The following is a 9,469-nucleotide window of genomic DNA, read 5'->3' on the forward strand; positions in this document are numbered from 1 at the left end:
TAAAATGGTATAAATGCTATAGAAAATAGTGTGGCATGTCCTTAAAAAGTTAAAAACAGAACTACCACATAATCCAACAATCTCACTTCTGGGTACATATCCAAAAGAATTGAAAACAAGATCTCAAAGAGATATTTGCACACCCTTGTTCATTGCAACATTATTCACAAGAGTCATGATGAGGAAGCAATCTAAATCCAAAGAAAATGTGATATACATTCAATAGAATATTATTTAGCCTTTTAAAAAAGGAGGAAATTCTGTTAGATGCTACAACATAGTTTTTGAAGACATTGTGCTAAGTAAAATAAGCCAGTCTTGAAAGACAAATACTACATGATTCCATTTATATGACATATCCAAAGTAATCGAACTCATAAAAATAGAAAGTAGAACAGGGGCTGCCAGGGGCTGGAGAGAAGGGATATAATGGGGAGTTGTTGTTCAATGGTTATACAGTCTCAGTAGTGTGAGATGAAAAAGTTTTAGAGATCTGTTGTACAACAATATGCATATAGTTAACAATACTGTACTGTTATCTACTGTACACTTAAAATTGTTAAAAAGGTAAAAAGTATTTAGTGATTTATGAAGTTCAAGGCTTTGCACCACAATACCCTTTCTCCTGGGATTCGCAGATGAAGAGGTCTATAAACATTACAAAAGCAAAGACAGGAAGTCTCCAACTGGTGATCAATTGAAGCAGACTGCGTTTTGCAGCTATGTCTTCCTACATCTGGAACTCCAGCTTGAAAAAGTGTATTAACAAAGTTAACAAGGTATAAAAAAAAAAACCTATTGTATTTCTATACACTGAGAACAAACATGAAAATTTTTAAAGTGTACAATTTACATTAGCATAAAAAAATCAAATACCCAAGATTAACTCTAGTAAAGATGCATAAGACCTCTACAAGAAATCTACAAGATATTTGTTAAACTTTTTGAAATATAAAGAAATCGAGGGACATACTTTGCTCATGGATTGGAAACTTTAATAGAGTTGGCCCTCTGTATCTATAGGTTTTGCATCAGTGGATTCAATCAACAACGAATCAGAATTATTCCAAAAAACAGTCTCAGAAAGTTCCAAAAAGCAAAACACAAATTTCAGCACTATGCTGAAGCCATGTGACTGAAGTTATATGTAGGCATACACTGCTGTAGCCTCTATGCAAATACAGGTTATATGCAAATACTACACCATTTCATATAAGGGACTTGAGGATCCTTGGATTTTGGTATCCATGGAGGATCCTGGGACCAATCCCTTGTGGATCGTGAGGGATGACTGTATTTTTAAAATGTCAGTTTTCCCCAAATTGAACTAAAGTTTCAATGTAATCCCAAAGTTCAAAAAAAAATCCCCAGCAGGATTTTCTTTGCTGGAAATTGACAAACTAGTCTTAAAATTTATATAGAAATGCAAAGAGCTGAGAATAGTTCAGGCAATCTTGAATAATATTACGTCACTGTTGCAAGGAAAAACAAGCCAGTGGAAAAAGAATATAGAAATAGACATGTATATAGTCACTTGATTTTCAACAAAGGCGCCGCTGCAAAGCCATGGGGAAAGCATGACTTTAAAAACTGATGAATGTTTAAGTGAATGTTCATATAGAAAAAATAAACCTTGACCCTCTACTTGATATCATACATAAAAATAAATTACGGATAAATTATACACCTATGTGAAAGGTAAAACAATAAAGCATCTGAAAGAAAACATGATAATATTTTCATGAACTTAGGGCAGGCAAAACTCCTTAAACAGCACATACAAATCTCTAACCATAAAGAAAAAGACTGATAAATTGAACCACGTTAAAATTAAGAAATATCGTTCATCAAAAGATTCCATTAAGAGAATGGAAAAGAAACTGACATGAGAGGAGAGTATATCTATATCTATATACATATCTTTCTATGTAGTATATAGTTTTTACATAGTCATATAAAATTTATATTTTTCTTTTTTACAGTATATAATATTATACATTATATTTAATTTATATATTATATACACACAAATCTATCTGTCCCCAGAATATATAAAGAACTCCTACAAAACAATAATAAATAACACAACTCAATTTTTTAAAAATTGACAAAAAGCTTAAACACTTCACCAAAAAAAAGACATCTAAATGGCCAATAAGCATATTAAAAGGTGTTCAAAATCATTATTCATCCAGGAAATGCAAATTTGCATGCCAATATGATACCACAACACATCAACCCAGAGTGGCTAAAATGAAAAAGATGGACTATTCCACGTGCTGAAGAGGATCCAGGGAAACCGGAACTGTCAGTCTCGACACAGTTTTCTGGTAGAAATGTAAGTTGGTACAACCTCTCGGGAAAACTTCAGCTGAACAAGAGACTCCACGGTTCCATCTCCAGGTTATGCACCAAAGAGAAATGTATACATATGTACACACGCAGACATGTGCCAGAGTGTTCACAGCAGCATCATTTACAACCTCCCCAAACTGGAAAGACCCCAAGTCCTTGGTTTCCCTGTATCTTCTTTCCCTCACTGATGATTCAGGAATGCGATCTATTTAGTTCCTCAAGTTGGCCATCATCTCCAATGTGACCAAGGTGGTGATTGGGGGTCGAAAGTGAAAGGTGAGTTATATGGTAAAGTTAAATGAACCGTTTCCCATAGGGACCAAGAAGACATGGGGTGGGTGAGGAGGGACTCCCCAGAAGGGCCAGAAACAAGAGCTAGCAGGTCACCAGAAAGGGAAGTATCGAGACTGAGGTACTTCCCAAAAGGGAACACAGAAAAACGGGCTCCTCGTTCATCCTTGGTCTTCAAGGACCTCCGACCACCTGTCTTCCTACTGGCCTCCTCCTTGGTCTCCCTGCCTTCAGCAGTGGCCCCTCCAACCCAGTCCTCATTCCCACTATGGCATTCTGTGGCCCCTCACTGCCTTTTAGAGAAGATCCCAAATTCCTCAGCCCAGCATTCAAAACACTTCAGGATCTTCTCCCCCGCATTTCCTCTGCCCCGCAGTGCTCATCCTGGACTCCAGGTACACCAGCTTTCTTACAGCTTCAGCAACATCTCCATCCACCTGGCTTCCACACCTTGGCACGTGCTGTTTCAGCCACCGGAACTCTCTACCCGCCCAGGCTGACTGTCAGCCTCCTACTCAGTCTCCAAAATCCAGTTCAAATGTCATCTGCTCTGTAAATCTTTGACCTCTCCAAAGAGTATGAGTCACTCTTTCCTCTGGTGTCCATTCCTCCACCAGAGTACACTGCTCATGATGTTTTAGTAACATTCTGAGCAACATCCAGGCAGAGACTATGTTTCTTGGTTACTGTTGAATCCCCAGTGGCTAACTAGTGCCTGACACATAGGTGCTCAAAATATTGAGTGACTAAATGAAAGAAAATGCTTTCTATCATAATGGATTTTGAAGCTTAACCTCGATGTTAAAACCTATGTAGATTGTACACTTCAAAGTTTAATCTTATTCATTTTGACTCCTTTTTCTTACGTTCAGTGCATTGAGGACGTATGTACTTGTTAAGGATAAAAGCTCCAATGCTCCAACTTTTTCCCTACCTCAGGGCCTTTGCATATGCCATTCCCTCTGCCTAGAACACTTTTCCTTGTGCTTCTTTGCTTTCTCATCCTCGAGTTTCAACTACGACGTTGCCTCCTCAAAAGGCAATCTATTGTCTGAAATGGTTCTCCCCCGCAGTTCTCTGTGCCACAACTCTGTGTCTCCTTCACAACTGTAATACTAGGATTAGTTTAGTATATGTTCCTTTTTGTGTGTCTATGACCTCTATCTGTCCCAGAGCATAAGCTCCCAGGAGCCAGGAAATTTACCTGTGTTGTTCACCACAGTATCCCCAGTGCATAGAATGGGGCCTGGAAAACAGTAGGTGCTCAACGAGTAGATGAAGAAGAATGGGGAGTGAATGAGTGAAGCTGAAGAATTGCGTGTCTAGTCATACAAGGAGCAGCCTTGATCAAGCCCCCAAAAGGTCTCGGTTTCCCCATCAGCTTCGTCACAGTCCCCAGGAACTTCCCTCAACCCCGGGTAACACCCTCAGTTCCCAGGGTCTGAACCATCATGACTGCTGTCATCAGATTAGTAACAAAGAACTTTCAGAGAGGGACAGTGGGTTGCCTTAGGTCAAGCAGCTAGTTCTTACCTAAACAGAGCGCTTAGGCTTGGGGAGAGCCAGTCCAGTGGCCCTGAACCAGAAAGGAGGCTCTGAGCCTCAGTTTTCCTCATCTGTAGAATGGGAGCAGTGCCCCGTGCCCTGGCCTGGCTGAGAGAGTGTGAGGCAGGTGCTGGGCACATTGCACGTGTGTGTGGGTAATGTTAATTGCTTGTTCCTTTTCTGCCAGTGATGAGGAGTGGGTGGTGGGTGGTGAGTGTCTGAGGACAGGGTACCAGGACTCTGGGGTTACAGCTTAGTCAGTAGGAGCTGAACATGAAAGGAAGGGCCTGTCCCTCCCCAACATGTACCACCTCTGGGCCTGTGGAACCTCTCAGTCTCTCTCCCACCTGGACCATGAATCCTTGTCCATGAAACCTGTCTCCACTTGAACCTTTCCCTTCTGAAATTTCTCCCAGCCTGTGCAGCCTTGCCTAGCTGAGGAGAATCGTCTCCCTCCCAGCGACCTCACCCTGCCCTGCCATCTCCACCGTGCGGGGCAGCCTCGCCCAGAGTGAACGGTCTCCCTCAGCTCCCATCCTTACGTCTCTCTCCAGCCCCATTTCCCCTAGACCTTAAGGGGCTAGTTGGAAGGCAGAAAAATAAAGGATGCTTTGAACCGCGACTGCTTGAGGCCACAAGGCAGGGGCTTGGGGCAGGTCTGGCAACCTGTCTTTATCCCTTCCTTGCCCAGAAGGCCCCCACCAGCCTGCCCTGGCCCTGGACAAAGCAGCCGGGGTGCTACTGATTTGTCCTTGAGAAAGTTTGCAGCCCTGGTCCCAGTCTACTTCGCCAGGCTGTCTGGCAGGTAGAGAAATGGAGGCCCAGAGAGGCCCAGACCTTGCCGGCGGTGGCACTGTGAGGAACTAGGCGGGGAGCCGCCTGAGCAAGGAACCAGACTCTACATTTGCCCCACCTCTTTAGGGACAATTTGCATAGCCAGATCCTCAATGAGGGCTCTGGGGACCAGCAGGTCTGGTCCCTGCTGCAGGTGTCCCGGCCATTCGGGGGCCCTTAGTGGGGCCCCTGCCCACACCCTAGGAGAGGGAATCTTCTCAGGTTGTTTCAGAAGTTCCAAGTTTACTCAGAGCTCTCATTTGAGCTGTCATAAAAAGTCCCTTTGGTCTAGTGCCAGAGCAAAAGTGGGGGCGGTGGCACCTGTGAGCCTTGGACTGGGGGTGGGGCTCCTCTCGGCACCCCTTCCCCACCCACTGCCCTCACAGCTCTCTTCCCTCTGCTCGTAAATGACTCCCTGGGTGACCCTAGAAAACTCCCATCCCTTTCTGAGCCTCAGTTTCCCCATCTGTGAAAGTGGGGCTTAGAATCATCATAAGAGCTAATAGATGCCAGAGCTATTCTAGGTGTCCTAGCTAACAACAGCATGATTATTACCAATAATATTGAAAGTAAAACATCATAGCTACTATTTCTTGTGAGCCCTGCTGTGCTTTTTTCCTCATGATCTCACTGGCTCTGTCTGTCTATGCGTCCCCAGGACACTGGCTCTGTCTGTCTATGTGTCCCCAGGACCCAGGACAGTGCCTGACATACAGTAGGTGCTCAATAAATAACAGAACCTCGCAACAAGCCCAAGGCAGGAGTTCTTAGTTCCATATAACAGATGAGGAAAGTGAGGTTCAGAGAGGTTAGTGGCTTACTCAAGGTCACATAGGTATTAAGTGATGAAGATGAGACTCGAACCAGGTCTGGCTGATTCCACAGCCCCACATCACAGTCGGCGGGGTGTTGGTCAGCCAGATCCAGCACCTCCGCCTGACCACGAAGCCACTGGCTCCTCTCCCTTTCATTTATTTATTTATCAGGCGCCAGGGAAGTCCAGATGCTGCAGAGAAGCTGGTGCCCCTCAAAGCCTCTGGTGGCCTGTTTTCCTCTTGCCACTTTCTCTTGAACTGGCCTCCCCCTCCAGCATGCCACCCCACCACCCACTACTCACAAGTCCCTTAGAGGCTCCAATCCCCACCTCCAACTTCCCTCTCTTCCCCTCTAGACTGGTGAGAGCCTGCAATGCCAAGGGCTCAGCCTTCATCTTCTTCACTCCCCGTTTCCGGCCCTGAATATTGGCCACCTCCTAACATGAGGGCTCTTAGCTTCCTCCACTGCAGGATTGTAAGGATCCAGACACCCTGTCAGATGTGGGTGCCGAGACCAGGGCTTCTACTGAGCCCGCCACAGGGAACAGGTGATCAGGGCCACCCCTCTGGGGTCTGCTCAGCAACCAGGTGTCCCAGGACTATGAGTCTTACTTTTAAGTTATCTTGTCCAGTAGGTTGTGGCCCTACTGTCAAACAGACTTAGGGTCCAAACTCAGCTCTGCATCTTACAGTCACAATTGACCTGGGGCAATTTCTCTCCACCAAGCCTCAGTCTCCTCATCTGTGAAATGGGCCAAATGAGGCCAGCAGCCTCACCTACTGTCGTGAGGATTATGAGAGACCCTCAAGGGCCGACAGCAAGCTGAGCACTGGTGCCAGGAGGACCAGGGGACTGAGGGAGGCAGATCCAGCACCTCCTCCTGACCACAAGTTCCAGAGTGTGTCGTAACTGCTACTGTTTCTTAGAGAGTGGCCCTCCTCCCACCCAAGCTCCAGGCTCCTCATGATGCGAACTCTCTTCCTGGGCAGGCCTCCAGCTGGCAGCTTTCATAGTTTTATGCCTTTGAATCCTCACAAGCAGCCCACGAGGATGGAGCTGCCTTGGTCCCCATTTTACAGATGAGAAAACCGAGGCTCCACGTAGCTAGAACAGCACAGAGAGTCGCCCAAGTTCACCCAGCTAGGAACTCGCGTGGCTGGATTTTGAACCCGCCAGGTACTTCCCACTCCACCACGTGCTTCTAAAACCCCCACTCTTCACCCAGGGGAGTGCAGATGTCATCCCAGGAGCAGCCCCTGACTCTGCAATGTCCCCCTGCCCTGAGTCCTCTGCTCCTGCTGAGCAGCACCTTGCCATTCACCCCACAAGTCCAAAGTTCCCACTCCGGGCCCTTTACTGTCCCAGCTCCTCTGCCAGAAATGTGTCTGCCGGCTCCTTTCATCTCCTCTACTTCGCAAGTCAAAATTCAACCCATGCTTCAGGGCTCAGTCTCCCTCAGTCTCCTGCACATCCCTCTCCCCCAGGCGTGCACGCAGAACCAGTTTGCCTGTCACCATCAGCCCATCCCCTGTGCTTTCACGAGAAAGATGAGGAGACAGCATGTGAAGGGCAGGACCAGCCCCAAATCACCTTACTCTACTACGTACTGGTTGAGTCACTTTGGGAAAATCACTCTATCTCTCAGAGCCTCAGTTCTTTATCTGTGACATGGGCACACTAACTTGTTTTGAAGGATTCGATGAAATAAAGGAGATAAAATACAGAAGCTGGCACAAAGTCAATGCCTCCTACCCACCCCAAAAATGGGGACCCTAGAAGCATCACACCAGCATACCCATGCCCACCTCTGCCCAGCTCAGCTGCCCAGAACCGTGGCGACTATCAAGTCATGTTCGGTCCGGAACTACCTTTCTCTCCCCGGTCCCCTGCCTTGTAGAGGCTGGTTTCACAGACAGCTCATGGGGTCATCACGGCCATTCCCCTTCCCCCGGGCCCCTGGGCCTTCAACAGACCCACTCAAAGGCCCTCCAGTCACCCTAAGCCAGGCTGAGCAAGAGACTCCAGAGCAGCTCTGCTGGCCTCACTGTCTCCAGTTGTGAATGAGGGCACAGGGCCCATCTGCGTCCTTCCACCCTGGGCAAAGACCAAACCCTCTTGGCCAACGAAGTTGCCCCGCCCCCCCCAGGCCCCCTACACCTCCCACCCCGCTCAGAACTGTAGCTGGAGTCAAGTTACCTGTTGTTCCAGCTTCTCTCTCAGAAATCCATCCTGTGTACTCAAGGCAATCCAGTGGGCTCCCAGGGGTGGCCGCTGGGCTCGGCAGGGGGTGGGAGATGAGTATCAGAGAACAGTCAGGGGTCTGGGGTGGGAATTTACAGCCTGCCCGGAGTCACCAACCAGACAGGCATGAGACCTGTCACCGGGACAGATGGCAGCCGGGCTCTAGGCAGGCAAGTCACACAGTGGGAGCCAGCTAGGTATACAGGCAGTGGTCAGTCACATCCCAGAGAAGTCACACACGTACAGAAAACGGTCATTGTGGGGCAGGGACTGATTGGCTGGGGATGGACAGACAGCAGACAAAGGCTGGTCAAGCAGGCAGACAGACAGGAGAAGTCAAGTGAACAGGCAGATGGCCAGCCAGACAGACACACAGACACGCAGACAGACAGGCAGACAGCAAGACCGAAGGCTGTCAGTCGCACTCAGGGAGAAGCGGGCAGACATTTGAACCCCGAGCCCATCAGTCACTCAGCAGAGAGGGCCAGTAGGTCCAGCACAGGCAGCGGCTGCCATCTCTGCCCCAGCGCGTGTGCAGGGTTGGGAGGCAGAGGAGGATGTGGTGAGAGCTCCCCACCAGCCCCGCCCACAGAGCAGCTGGCTCCTCCTCAGAGACAGTGAGAAAGAGGTGGGAGTGGGCCCAGCCCCCCAGCATGGCCCACTGATCCCCAAAGGTCACCTACTAGGAGTACATTCAGGGTCACCAGCGTGACGTCTGCCTTTTGCGGGTGGGTGACTTCGTTCCCACAGGCCTCAAGGTCATGACTTGTGAGGCAGACAGGGCAGCAGTGAGCCACTGCTTCTCACAGATGTGGAAACTGAGGCTCAGAGGGCTGCAGAGGTGCCATAACTGGACCGGGAGTCCCCTGCTGGTTCTGAGAGTCCAACTCTCAGCTCAGAGAGAAGGCAGAGTCCAGGACCAGAGGCTTGCCCAAAGTCCCATGGAGAGGCCATGGCAGTGACCCAAACACAGCCCCTCTTCCAGAGTTTGCAATCTGGTCTGCTTCACTCAGGCACACTGCCTGCCTGGCCCAGTAGGGGTCTGAGTTTGGGACCCCCTTCCAGACTTCTTGGCCCCTGTTCCTTTTTTTTTTTCACCCCTACCCATTTCCTTTGAATCCAGCCTCCTGCTGTAGTGCTGCAGGGAGCAGGACCATTTCTCCCCACCCTTGAGAAGACAATCTCTCAGGCATGTCACATCACCTCTTTGAATGCCTAGCTTTGCCCATCTGTCAAATGGGGACACCTAGCCAAGAGGGGATGGGCAGCAATTAACACATAGGAACTCTGGAGGAACACAAAGAAAAGAATTCTCAAGAGAGTGTTTGTCTTGCTGACAAGCCAGGGGCCCGTGAGAAGGTCAGATATCTCTGGCAGACATTTAAGA

General features: G+C 48.3%; 1 protein-coding gene across 1 annotated transcript in view; it reads right to left on the reverse strand.

Annotated features, from left to right (window-relative positions):
- Positions 1-8,588, reverse strand: part of IL21R (interleukin 21 receptor) — a 32,932-nt gene extending 24,344 nt beyond the window's left edge. The window contains exon 1 of the mRNA XM_039885564.1: positions 8,038-8,588. The gene's annotated coding sequence lies outside the window, so the exon portion shown is untranslated. The remainder of the gene's footprint in view (positions 1-8,037) is intronic.
- Between the last annotated feature and the right edge of the window lie 881 nt (positions 8,589-9,469).

Source organism: Pteropus medius, unplaced genomic scaffold (genome assembly GCF_902729225.1).
Source record: "Pteropus medius unplaced genomic scaffold, Ma_sr-lr_union100, whole genome shotgun sequence".
In the NCBI taxonomy this organism is placed as follows: domain Eukaryota; kingdom Metazoa; phylum Chordata; class Mammalia; order Chiroptera; family Pteropodidae; genus Pteropus; species Pteropus medius.